This window comes from Ambystoma mexicanum, chromosome 6q (assembly GCF_040938575.1).
Source record: "Ambystoma mexicanum isolate Mex_15411 chromosome 6q, UKY_AmexF1_1, whole genome shotgun sequence".
Lineage (NCBI taxonomy): Eukaryota > Metazoa > Chordata > Amphibia > Caudata > Ambystomatidae > Ambystoma > Ambystoma mexicanum.
In genome coordinates, this window is record NC_090937.1 from 329299493 (window position 1) to 329314298 (window position 14806).

Consider the following 14806-nt stretch of genomic DNA (forward strand, 5'->3'; position numbering starts at 1 on the left):
AAACTGAAAGTGCGAGTCGCCAACCGCGAACCTCAGGTACTTCTTGTGCTTGGGATGAATCGGCACATGAAAATAAGCAGCCTTGAGGTCGAGAGACACCAACCAGTCCTGAAGTTGAAGGGCCTGGAGGACGTGAGAAAGAGTAACCATCTTGAACTTGTCCTTCCTGAGGAGCTTGTTCAAACCACGCAAGTCCATGATGGGCCTCAATCCCCTGTCTTTTTTCGGAATCAAAAAATATGGGGAATGCCATCCCTTGTTTCTCTCCGCTACAGGCACCAGTTCTATGGCGCCTTTCTCCAGCAGGGACTGAATTTCCTGCGCAAGGAGCGGATCCGGACACTTCAAAGAGAGATTCCCTGGTGGATTGTCGTGAGGCCTCTGCCGGAAAGGAAGACAGTAGCCGTGGGCTTTGATCTCCAGAACCCACACATCTGAAGTAATGGCATGCCACTCTACAAGATACTGCGCCAGCCTTCCCCCAACCGGCGAACCATGGGACCTGGCCTCATGACTGAGCTGAAGCGGCTGCGGCAGTGGCTGAGGGCAAATAGGCAACTGCCCGAGCGGCCTTGGCACCTCGAGTACCCTGTTTTCCACCTCTGGCACTCCTATGGTGACCCCTTTGACTTGCAGCTCCCCTCGATCTACTAAAGGAAGAGTAGTATCGAAAGGAACATCACCTCCATTTCTGTCCCCTAGGACGAAAAGGCGGAGGTTGGCGAACTGCAACGCTCAACGACTTTGCTGCAGCTTTGGAGGTCTGCAACCTCTCAAGGCTCTCGTCAGCCTTGCTGCCAAAAAGATGTTCACCATCAAAGAGCATGTTGAGAAGCCGGGCTTGTACGTCAGGAGCAAACCCTGACTTCCGCAACCACGCAAATCTGCGCATTACGGTGCTCGCCGCCATGGACTGGCTGACACAATCTGCCACGTCCAGACCCGACTGAACTGATTCACACATGGCATCCTTGCCATCCTGAACGAGAGCAAGAAAACCATCCCATTCCTCCCCTTCCGGAATATGTTCAGCCGCCAAAGACACACAATTCCACAGAGTGTGAGTGAATCGTGCTAAGGCACACACAGAGTTGGCTGCCTGTAAAGCCATACCCCCTGAAGAAAACACTTTCTTCACCCAGCCATTAAAACGCTTGTCGTCCCTATCAGGAGGGATGGTAGGGTACGACACCTGCTTTGCTGGGGCCTTAGCCTCCTGCACCACCAAACTCTCCGGAGTGGGGTGCGTAGTCAAGTAGCTGGGGTTGCTACTAGCTGGACTGTATTTCTTCGGCAAAGACTTGCTCACTGCCGGGAGACTCTCCGGAGCAGTCCAAGCCGCCGCCACCCTTCTCTGTAAAGCCAAATGAAAATGCAGCATCGGGTCAATGGATGGACCTTGGTCAAGGATATCCGTCAGGTCATCCTGCAGAAAATCCACTGGTGGCGCAGACCACCCGAAGTACTCCGTCACCCTCGACATGAGTCGCCTGTACAAAGATGCAGCATGCGTACCAGGCTCAGGCCTGCCAAATTCAATCTCTGGGGAGGTATTAAGACCACTGGCATCATGCAAAGACTGACGCAGGCCTTCCAACTGGCTATGACCATATAACAGGTCATCAGAAACCTCCTCAGGAACCAAACCTTCCCCAGACCCTTCCTCCACCTCAGAAATATAATCCAGAGGCTGGAACAAATCCCTGGAAGAGGCCACAGAAAAAGGCTCAAGTACAGGCCTTACCGACTTCTTCAGGGCCTTCCTTGGAGTTTCCACCGATTCACGGGTACCTGCGGTAAAGCCTCCACAAATGGCGTGGAGGGCGTCGACGGATTCGGCGTCGATGTCAAGCGAGGCGCCGATGGCTTCGACACAGGCCTCGAGGATGGCGTCCCAAGCGTGTCCTTCGACGGCCCCGGCGTTGATGGCGTTGATGACTTCCTCGGAGGCGGAGTCTCGAGAGAGTCCCTCGACGTACATGGCGCCGATGGCGTTGACGTCTTCTTAGAAGACCTCATAGACTCAACCGGTCTCGAGGGCATCGAGGACCGGGACCTGGAGCGGGCATGGCTAGAGCAATCTACCTTGTCCGATCGGGACCTCGAAGGCTCCCGATGATTGCACCGACCGCCCGAGCCCGAAGCCGTGCGAGCAGTGGCCCTAGCACGTTCCCTGCCGGCTTCTTTGGAAGGCGCGGATGGAACGGAGCCCTGCGACTGGAAAATCGCCATCATCTCCGTAAGAAATGCCTCCCATTCCGCAGGAGAAAAATGCTTCTTGGGACAAGCAACCTGCCGACGGGCGGAGTCCTCGGATGAGGACGGGGAAGGCGACCAGTGACAGTGCTTCTGCGAGTGCCTGGAAGAGGCAGAGGAATGGCAAGACCCACTCCGAGACCCGTACCCCCTGGAGTTACACTGACGATGTGGAGAGTCACCCCTCGAATCATCGGTCGAAAGCCCAGCGGATTTTGACACCCTACCGACAAAGCTTCTTCTTCCGCTCCCGCAAGGCCTCCGATGTTAACGACTGGCAATCGTCACAATCATCCGTAGCGTGGTCCTCACCGAGGAACCAGAGGCAGACGTCGTGCAGGTCTTTTAGCGACATCTTGGAACCGCAGTCCCGACACTTCTTGAAACCCGACCGCGGGACAGAAGAAGACGAAGACATGATATCCTCACAAACAAACAGGTTCAAAGAACCGAAAGAATTACTCAGAAGAACCGAGGTGCACCGAGATCTCCGAAGCGACACGTTCGCGGAAAAAACGGAACTGAGGCTACGGGGGTCGTGCATCCTACTTATAACATCCGGTGACGTCGGCTCGACGGAGGCCCTCGAGGACAGTGTATCGACGTCATCCACGCAGGACGCAGACGCCGAAGATTTTCCAAAGCAGCACAGCTGTGGTGATTACCTGTCATAGATGTGGAATACGTCGGAGGAACCAATCCCTTCGAAAGAGGATTTCCATTTTTGTGGAGTTCAGCATGAGGCAGCTGAGTGTGATCTAGTAATGAATTGCAGTGAGACAGTTGGTAATCCATTCCAAGATGACTGGGGTGAAGTAGATACATGTTTTGAGTGTCATCAGCAAAAAAGTGATGGTGAAAGGCAAAGGATGAAATATGTTTTCCTTATACAAAGGTATAGAGGGTGAAGAGGAGAGGCCATCTACCATGTTTGTTGCTTCTTTACCATCATTTACAGTTTATACTAATGGAAACTTTGGCATCACAATAGTCACAAACCTTTTCAGGAGCGTAACTAAAAGTACAGTTTCCCACATAGGTAGAGGCATAGTCCTCACAGACCATCCTTGTGGGTGCTTTAAAATCACCACAATACTAGACCCTGTGCCTCTTTACAAGTATGGCAGTGCAGTAAAATACAATGGGCCTCAGCACGAGTCTGGCGGTAGCCCTTAAATGCGGCGGTAGCGCTTTTACCGCCGCATTTAAGGGTCCGCCAGATCATGGCTTTGGCAGATTTCCCCCCAGCTCTGAGCTGGGGGGAAATCTGCCGCAAAATTGCCGATTTTTGGCGCGATTACCGCCGGCGGGAAATTCGCCGGCGGTAATAGCGCGAATGTTCCCCATTGGGCCCAATGGGGAATGAGGAATTCCTGAATGGGCCCAATGGGGAATGGGCAATAACCCTTCCGCCAAACACGTGATCCGGCGCTAATAGCGCCGGGGGTTTTGGCGGTAGGGCTATTAGCGCCGGCGGTAATACCGCCAGCGTTACCGCCCAACTCGTGATGAGGCCCAATGTGTGTAACAGATCTACTACCAATTTTAACACACAGCCATTTATCGATTTTGGAGTTTAGTTGGAGGAAAAAAACTCCAGCATTTGACTGGCGGTTTTTCGTCCACAAAATGGAGAAGTTACCACCTGAAAAATGACGGTCCTTTGTTAATCCTCCATACCCCATTTTAGTTTAATAGGACAGAATAATGGGGATTTGCACCACCTCAGAATCTGTAAAATGTATCTCCAGGTCTGATGTGGTAGTGCTATTACAATAAAATAACAATACAGTAATTGGACAGAATTATCAAAGAGAATTCCATTCAACTCATAATCAAGCCTTTTATCTTTGGAGACATTAAACTAGGGCTCAACATTCACAATGCAATGTAGATGAAAGCACCACAATCAAACAATTGCTGTGGAGAAGCCATCTATTGGCTTGAGGAGATGTGGTCTACATGCTCATTTGGTGACTATTGATCACTGACACCTGACTTCTAATTTAGCTTCCTCAGTTTCCTGTCATCACACAACACCTTGCTGGGAGCAAATAAATCACCATTATGTCACAATTGGTCTATGCGATGTGCAAGAAAACCATCATCACACACTAACAATGAGGGAAAAATATAGCATTAAACATTTCCATCTTAGAAAAAAATGTTTGCATCATCAACTACTGTCTCTGCAGGGGTTTTAACCTCAACATCACACAACATCTCTGTGGGGCCTTTACAATCTTTATTGTGATGTTATTGACCTTCATCTTACACTCTGTATATCAACCAACTAAAACTCCCCTCACAGTGGCATGGCCACTCAAACACCCATAAGGGAAAACACCCTAATCTGTTCTGTGATCTCCCATGTTGCATTGCCACACCTACCCATGTTCGTAAGATGAATCCTGTTAGTATTTCATGGAACACCACACCTGGTGCCCATGTATCAACACAAAACCTACATGTCAAACTCACTCGGTATCTCACCAGCTCACAGAAAGCAAAGCACGTACATCGACATCTGTACTAATCAACACTTCAGGGTTTGCAGCTCACATTTGATCTGCTCCCTCCAGTCCCTACCTTACCTCTATTGCAGAACATATCGCCAAAAAGCCACCAAAATTGTAGAAGTCATATCATTTAAGATCCATTTATCAAACATTGTTACATACTATCTCTGACTCTAACATGGATACACATCATCTCTGTGTGGACGGTAACATCATTATTATCCCACTTCACCTATGAAATTATCCCACTTCACATGTGAAAACTTTAATAGCACCCTTATCAAACATCATCTCTGTGAGAACTTAAACATCAATATGATCAAACGCCATCTCTGTGGGGTCTTCAATCTCATTTTTATCACACACCATCTCTGTAGGGACTTTAATACCATTATAAACACACCATTGCTGTGGGAACTTTAACATCACTATATTCAAACACAATCTCTTTGGGGTTCCGACACCATTTTTATCACACACCATGTCTAAGGGGAGTGTAACTGCATTATGATCACACACTATCTATGTGGGGACTTCATTGTCACCATTATCACACGCAATCTCTGTGAGGACCTTAAAGTCATGATAATTACACAGCATCTCTGTGGGCTTTTGAACATCATAATAATCGCATATCAGCTCCTCAGGGACTTCAGCATCATTCTCATACTCAATACATTAACTGAAAGGTGGTCTTCTATAGTGAACCTTTGGCATTTTGGTGGTTTTATTGCATGAGACTTTACTAGGTTAGTGGGGGAATCATATGCAAAACCCGACTCCTCAATGCCAGTATGGTTCTGTGTGGTTTGTGACAGTGGCACTTCGATTTCTCTCTTTTAAAAGGGGAGAGCCCAAAATCTATTAAATTGACAGCGCTGTGATACCTGATTAGCCACTGCTTTGGGGGTGATTGAAATAAATAGAGATGAGAGCTTTGGCAAGGCTCCCTCAGGTTAATTTGGTATTAATAGGCATAAGGCTGCCATGTGTGTAGAGGAATACGTGTGTAGTGTACGATAGTAGGAGAAGGAGCGGTAAGTCATTTTTGATGGGGAAGGGGAGATGCTTAATGAGGACAACCATTGAGGAGTTCAATACTAGACTCAAATGTTCAGTTCAAGTTTTTGTTGACCTCTGTGTGACCTCTGTGTGGACTTTAAAAATATTCCTATTACACACCATCTCTGTGGGGAAGTAAACATCATTGAAATTACACACCATCTCTGCGGGGACTTTAGGTTTAACATAATCACGTACCATATCTGTGGTAACCTTATTTTCTCTACCGTATACATATGTGTTTCATATTTTTTGCATTTTTCTGTATTTTGGTCGCAATTAAATGTACCACTTTGACATTTTCTACGGTAAAATGACTGGTTACCGCGGCTAAGCCTACGTGTTTAACATCATCATAATTACACACTAACATAATCACATACCATCTCTGTGGGGACCTAAAGATCACTGAAATTACACAACATCTCTGTGGGGATTTTAGCGTTATCATAATCACATACCATATCTGTGTCGACATTATTTTGTAATTGTATTTTGTATTTTATCTAGATTTATTTAGCTGCTTCTGGCAAAGCGCTTATTACACACTGTCTCTGTGGGGACTGGAGTTTAGTCATAATCACACACCATCTCTGTGGGGAACTTAACATCATTGTAATCACACACCATCTCCGTTGGGACCTTAACTTGATTACAAGCGCACTCCATCTCTGTGGGGACTTTATCATGATTATCGTACCCGATCTCTGTGGAGAATGTAACTTTCCCATAATCATACATGACCCCTCTGGGAAAGTTAACTCCACTATTATTATACACATTCCAAAAGAAGAAAGCAACACCATTTCCATTCCACCATTTCTAAAAAGGATATATGAGTGAGCAGGGAAGATGATGTCTGTGAAAGAACGAAATCTGAATCTAAATTCATGATTCCTTTTTTGCCCCAGTGTGTGAGCCTGGGTCAATCAAGTCATCTCTTGTGTCACAGTTCTCTTTTTCTGGAACATTTTTAAAGTTTATAATAGTCTTTAATGCCAGAGACCAAGTGCTTTTTTAAGTTTCAAATGCAAATTAAACATCTTATGGGAAATGCAAAACCAACTGAATCCATCTGTTGTGATACCGATAATGCAGGCAGATACTCACATCTAGATATAAAATGGTATAATGTATACTTAGTACTATAAAGTAAGCATGTTTACATTTGCTTATGATGCCCTCCATCCTAAATGAGAATAATGAAGTAAGCCCCCACAAAGATGGTAACACACGTTAAAGTCCCCGCAAAGATGGTGCATAAATGTGAGAAAAAATAAGCATTTTTGCAAATATGAATTTCCTGTGTTATGAATTTTTTCTGAACATAATTCTGCTATTAGCCCATTTTTATAACATTGGGAAGGGTTAGTTCCCACAAGGTAGGTTTCCGCACATAGTCCTCACAAGGTAGGTAAAATGTGTGTGTGTGTGTAGCAGCTAATGCCCAAGCACTTAACATCATCATAATTACACACTGGGCCTCATTACGACCCAGGCGGTAAGTTACCGCCTGGGTCGTACCTTTACCACCATGGCGTAAACTACGTTTACGCCATGGTGGTTGGCGGACTTACCGCCCCATTCCGAGGTTGGCGGGGCGGTAAGTCCCCAATCCCCATTTACCCTTCCCCATTCCCATTTTTGCCCCATAGGGCATAATGGGAGTGGGGAAGGCGTTAATTACGCCACCGTAAATTACGGTGGCGTAATTAACAACAAGGTCCCTTAGCGCCATGGATTTTAACACCTGCTAAAAGCAGGTGTTAAAACCTCCATGGCGCTAAGGGACCTCGGAATCAGGCGGTAAGGGTCGGCGCTGTTTACGCCGCCGTAAACCCCTTACCGTCTGGGTCCTAATGAGGCCTACTGTCTCTGTGGGGACTTGAGTATAGTCCTAATCACACACCATCTCTATGGGGACCTTATCATCATTGTAATCACACACCATCTCTGTGGGGACTTTAGGGTTATCATAATCACTTACCATATCTGTGGGGACCATATTTTGTATTTGTATTTCTTGTATTATATTTAGATTTATAGAACGGCTAATGCCCAAGTGCTTAACATCATCATAATTACACACTGTCTCTGTGGGGACTTGAGTATAGTCCTAATCACACACCATCTCTATGGGGACCTTATCATTATTGTAATCACACACCATCTCTGTGGGGACCTCAACATGATTGCAAGTACACACTCTCTCTGTGGGGACATTATCATGATTATCGCACCCGATCTCTGTGGAAAATGTAACTTTTCCATAATCAAACATAACCCCTATAGGAAAGAACTCCACTATTATTATACACATTCCAAAAGAAGAAAGCAACACCATTTCCATTCCACCATTTCTAAAGAGCTGATATGAGTTAGCAGGGAAGATGATGTCTGTGAAAGAATGAAATTTAAATTTGAATTCTTTATTCCTTGTTGGCCACAGTGTGTCAGCCTGGGTCAATCAAGTAATCTCCTCTGTTGCAGTTTTCTTTTCGGAAACATTTTGAGTGTTTATTATAGTGTTTAATGGCAGAAACTAAGTGCATTTTTAAGTTTCACATGCACATTAAACATCTTATGGGAAATGCCAAACCATCAAAATCCATATGTTGTCATAGCTATAATGCTCACATGTAGAAATACAATTGTATAATGTATATTGAGTACTATAAAGTAAGCATTTGTCCATTTGCTTATGGTGCAATCCATCCCAAAAAAGAATAATAAAGTAAGTCCCCACAAGGATGGTAACACGCGTTCAAGTCCCCACAAAGATGGTACCGTACACGCGAGTAAAAAATAAGCATTTTTGCAAATATGAAGTTAGATCCTGTATTATGAATTTCTTCTGAACATAGTTCTGCTATTAGCCCATTTCTAGAACTTTGGGAAGGTTTAGTCCCCACAAGGTAGGTAAAACGTGTGTGTGTGTGTGTGTGTGTGTGTGTTGGTGATGATCTCATGAGTGATGCCACTTCCTTTAGCAATTAATGTAGGTTGGGACTGGCCTGCCCGAGTGGTGGAGCCAGTGGTTCCATCTACTTAACTATGTGTAATGAAATAGGTAATTGCCACCAAATAAAGAGATAACTTATAACTTACCTGAACACATACCTGACGGCTACCCGAGTCCTTCTTGAAAATCTGTTATTTTAAAACCACTGCCCACTTTTCTCACATAACATAATTTGCACTCTTGTGTCTTAAAAATATCTAGAGACAGGGCTCTAAGACACGGTTGTCAAACCCAAGGACACAAGGGCCAATATCCTGATGGGTTTTCAGGATATACCTCATTAATATTCATGAGAAAAGAATTGCTTACATTTAGAATCATTGGGCTTTATTCACAAAGCATTCTCCAATGGGGATTTCCCATTCGAAAATGCTTTTGTAAATCAGGCACGGTGTATGCAAATTTATCTCATGAATATTAATGTGGGGTATCCTGAAAATCTGACATGTTTCTGGCCCTCGAGACATGGATTTGGACAAGCCTGCTCTAAAACCATGTTCTGTAAGGCCTGGCATTTTTAGTTCCTGTATACATTGAAAAATACTAGACTAGAAGTACAAGAATGTAGTAGGTAAGACTTAAGACTAGCACTAGTTGATTTTCCTATGCCATACATGGGACAAGAAAGCTGCAAACTGTCATATAGTTGAACTACTTTCTAGACTTTGCGCATGCCAGAAAACCCTTTATGATGAGGTCACCTGCTTGTAGTCATTGCCTGACAGAGGCAAACAGCTTATTGTGATGCATAATGTTCATACCTTCAAACAAATGGATAGTCCCCCTATCTGCCTGCAAAGGATTTATAGTAATAGGCGAGGGAAGTTCTCCAGGTGTTGTAATTACTTGAAAAGTCTGGAGTCTGCTGTTTTTGACACTAAGAAAACGTAATTTATTACTTTAAAAAGCAAACACCTTTATAGACTGTGGGATAATAATTATGCCCTACACAGTTAAGAACAAAGACAAGAACATGACCCTGATTGTGGCCTTTAGGGCCTAATGGTGGAAACCCCTGCCTCTCTTTCCCCTGTAAGACATCACCATAAATCCTTTACAGGCACAGGACATCCCATGCTCATAAGGACATAGATTAACAAATGCTCACACCACCACTTAACCTCCTCCGCATCCCACTTATCTCCACACCACCTGTGCCTTCACTTCTCTCTCACCACCTAAGTGGTACTGATACACACACTCAGCTGTCCTTCATGCCGCTGACTCCTCTAACCTCATCAACACATATGAGGCACGGTTTTCTCACACCTCATGCCATGTGCTTGACATCCTCGTCCCTCTGGGGAGTAGCATTCAATATGCACATGGAAGATAGGAAGAGGTTGCACAGTCATCCACAAATCTGACTGAAGTTCCAGCATACAGGACCATGTGGCAATGGATGAAATGGAGATCCTCACATGTCACTTTCAGCTATTTCAAACACAGACTGCCACCTTTACTTCATCCACCTCCCAGGTGTGGGGTATTCCTGGATAGCCTCATCACATCAACATCAATCTCACAAGCAGTATACATCTTCATTGGTGACTTCAATGTACGAGGAACCTAACCCACTAAATGCATTCCAGACACTTTTCTTAAGCTTATGGAATCATTTGACTTAAAACAGCTTTTAGTGAACCCCACTTTCATTAGGCACAAACCACTCAGCCTCGCCTTCGCTGCCTCTCCACCAGTCAAATGCTTCAACCTTCTCCCACCACTGTTGTGGACAGATCATGTCAGATTCCCCATCCCTCTCACCCACACACTCACTACTAACAAGAGACCGGGTAAGGCCAACATGCCTCCACACCACTCCTTAAACCACGCCCGAAGAGCAGCACATGCTTCGCGTTATTCTGCATCCAGCAGCGTAACGCTCACCGTGCCTGCAAGTCTGCATCCAGTCATCTGCCACGCCCGCCTCGAGTTTGGAGCTCCTAGAAAAAGGGAGAAAGAAGGAGAAAAGGTTAGAACAAGAGCAATACCTTTGATACTTACCTGAATTCCTGATCCATCACGCCTTCGAGCTGGAAGAAAAAAGTTATTCGCGTCGCCTCACCTGCTGCAGCGCCGCGCTAAACTCACCGGCCTTCGCAGCATCTTCACATTTCACTGCATCCTCCTGCATGTTACCGCCGCACTCCGGCACCTAAGGAGAAGACAAGAACAGCAAGGTGAGCCAAGGGAATACACAGAGGAATACCCCCCATAGACTTACCTGATTTTACCACCGGGGGTACTATTCTTCTTCACGGGTCGGCGCAGCTTCCACTGCATTCTAGCCGAACCCCGGCCCCTAAGTGGAAACAAAAGGACAGCAAGGTGAAACAAGGGACTTACAAGGGGAACCCTCTTCACCACAAAAGACTTACCTGATTTTACCGCCGGAGGCATTATTCCCCGAGACTTCATACTTTCTCTCAGCGCCTGAATAAGGGAGAAAGCAACAGGTTACATATGACATTATTCTATCGAACTGTGTTGGATAATACAAATCCTTACCAGAACATTACCGGTTGCCACAAGGAACTCTTCAGTAGGGTCAAGCTGCAACCTGCAAGGAATCGGACATGAGTGAAAGTCAGGCATTTGAACTCTTACGAAGTACATACGGCGTCTTGCCGGGAATATCAGAGTCAATATTGTCCTGGAACTCACCAATTCCTTCGAGCCAGTGAAGTAACTGGTTATCTACGCACCCCCTGCGCTCAAAGCAGGATGGAGAGCTCATCTTTTCAAATCATCAGGTGAGACTATAAGAGGGAACATCGAAGGTGATCAGTGGGGAGAACAGCGGGGTGGGGGGATTTACGCTCAACTCCACAGGTGGTTAATTCCCTTTCTCCACTTGCAGAAGAATATTCCTACGGGCCAAGGAAACGAAGCTAGGTGGGCCAGTCTAGTCCGTCATCTCGGCCCTACACGTCACATTGTTGGAGACCACAGCAGTCCAGGGCAGATCGACGCCTCTGTGGGAGCCAGGTGAGCGTAACACCAAGTGACGACCATAACTGGGATAACGGGTGCTCTCTCCCCCATTTTTCCTCTCTTTCCTCTCTCTTCCACTTCTTTTCATGGTGGGAACACACACCGGTTTGATTGCATTGGTATACTGTCAGCTGTGGGCATTCACGTTTCACTGTCTCCCCACTAGCTCCTCCTTTTAATCTCCATACCATCAATTGCTAGGTATGGCCATTGTAAATAGAATGTTTTTAGTATTTAGACACAATGGACAATGCCCTTATGGATGGTTGTCTTCATTGAATTTTCTTTCATTCATTCAGTAGTGTATTGTTTTCTTCCTTTGATCTCTTTACATTGAAACCAGTTGGGACTGGCTAACTACAGTGTCTGGAAATTCTTCAATGTGTATCCTGATTTCTTGACCAAAATAAATTGTTTCATGAAATACTACATAGCTCATTATGTGTCTGTTTTGTGGAATTTTAGTACTGACTATGACTGAGTGACTGATGACGTGTATGGTATGACTGAATATATGATTTGAAATTCCTTTTGACATTAGAAATGTTTTTAGATTTTTTGATAAATAAAGACCTTGATTCTTCTTCTATTGTTCTTACTTAACTTTCCCTGTTTCTCGGTTTAGGAATACTTGCTTTTCCGTTTATCCGTAATGACCAGTAAACATCGGTTTAGAATTGGCAATCTTTCTGATTTTGACTGTTGAATGGAAAATCATACCTCCTCACACTGCTGGTATTAAGATCATGCTCCTCGATGATAAATGGAAACCTGAGCATCTAACTTGGTGATTTGTAGCTAGTTAACTTTCCCTTTGGCCCCCTAGCAAGCAACTCAGATATGTCTGTGTGATCAAGAGGACAGCATGATTCTGAAAGAGGCATTATATGCATGTGATACACAATACATGCAAAAAAGGGCACTGCCAGTAGTTGTGTGAACAGATATGTAACTACTTTCTGCTAATCAAAGGGGGGTCTGGGAGTCTGTCTACCAGCACGTACACAGCCCATTGACCTGTTCTTGGGTGGATGGCCCCTGGGAGAGTTTCAACCAAGTCTTTAGCTCACTGTCCATTTCACAGAGGAGAGATATCCCTGCATATCAATCTTTGTCCTGCCCAGGGGCAGTCCAGCACCAAAATGCTAGGCAATTCTACTCTGAACAAGAGTACCAGCAGCAACCCCAGACATATGTTTTGGCCTAGTCGGACCTCATCAGTAAGGTGGAGCTGTGCCTTTCTAAGAACAGTGAGCAAGGGGTCCACATCTGGATTCCCCTGGTAACTTAGGGTGAGACCAATCGGCCCCAAGATGAGCTCATCTGCAAATCCTCTTGGTGCTGGCTGTACTTCCATTGCTGCTGCAGGAACCAAAGTGCCGGGGAGAGGAACACCAGAATCGAGCTAGTTTCTTTAAGTTGGACCCGGGCTCCAGGATGAACCTCCCGATTCCCAGGAAGCAGGACTGACAAAGCCTGAGCCACCTCAACAGAGTGCTAGACCCCAGATGCAAGGAAAGTCCATAGTTGTATCCGAGAACCGCTCTGTTGTAATTTACGAGAGACATGAGGAGCTGAAACCGTGAAGTGCCATTAAATCTGAAGTTTGCCCATTGCTGCCACGACCTTCAATACGTAGTACAGGAGTACTCAGATGTCCCCCTTCTTGTCCCCAAGAATGAGTCCCAGGAACAACAGGATCTGCAGACCTACACAGGAACAGAAGCCAGCTGGAACCAATTTCTTCAAACCAAAGGTGCTGTAAAACTAAGAGGACTTACCTCTTGTCATGTAGCCTTGCTAGTTGTCAGATGAGATTTGTCTTGGTTGCTTTTCCAGAGTTGCTTGCAGCTTTGCCCTTCACAATCCTCCCTGTTTGTGGCCCTACAGTAATTCTATTTTTTCTACACAGACTTCTAAAACATTGTGCGAGGTTTTTACATACCTGTAAGAAGTCCTTCAGCTCACCTAGACTTTTTTCCATTAACATTGACTGTCCTGGCTCCCTGAAATACTTTTCTTACTGATGACTTTGTGCTTTACCTTTCCTCCAGGAAATGGTTAATTTAATTTCCATTGGTGGGTTCAAAAGTACTTACCTGCTTCAGAATATTTGTGTAACCTTTGTTTTATTCCCAAACCTTTCTCTTTGACACTAAAGTCAGTATTGCTCTAAGTGAACCAGTCATGTATTAATGTCCACAGTGTCCTAGTTATTTAAGTCACCTCAGGGTGTAGGAACCATCTGGGTGCCATCCCAAATGGGTACTTGCTGATTTAGAGAAACTAAGAGTGTGTATTTTGAAGTGTTTGTTGTGTTACTTATAGATTGCTCCCTTCTGAAGAAGGCTTATTCAACTGACTGTTAAATACATTAATAATTGTTTAATCAATAAACCTTGAGTGTTAGAGTGTATTTGACTACTTGTCACTGTGCCTCTCTGTGTAAAAACCTTACTGCTCACAATGACCCCTCTTGAGATATGCCTGGCTGCTCAGTCACACTACCAACCTGTGTAGTACAGACTTATACCAAAGTTTGCGTTACCTGTTACCAGGAGGACAAGGTTGATGTAGTCTCCCAAAAGGTACTGCACACAATCATGCCTAACAGGTCTTCAAAGAGGGAAATCAGGTGTCTTGTTCAATCGACCAAAAGTCCTACACCATCAAATTCCTTCCTCAGTAGCTCTAGGAGTGGTATCAGCGCTAAGATGAATAACATTGGTGATAGAGGGCATCCCTGTCTGGCTCCTCTCCACAATCCCCAGGGTTCCGAAATGTATCTCCCAGTTCTGGCCCAGGCCATGGGGTACATATATATCATTTCAACCCATCTCAAGAAGCTCTCTCCAACCCAAATGGCTGCAACACTGCATACATCCAGTCTCACTGAACTGATTTAAAGGCTTTTATAACATCTAGGGACACTACTGCATAAGGTGCCGGA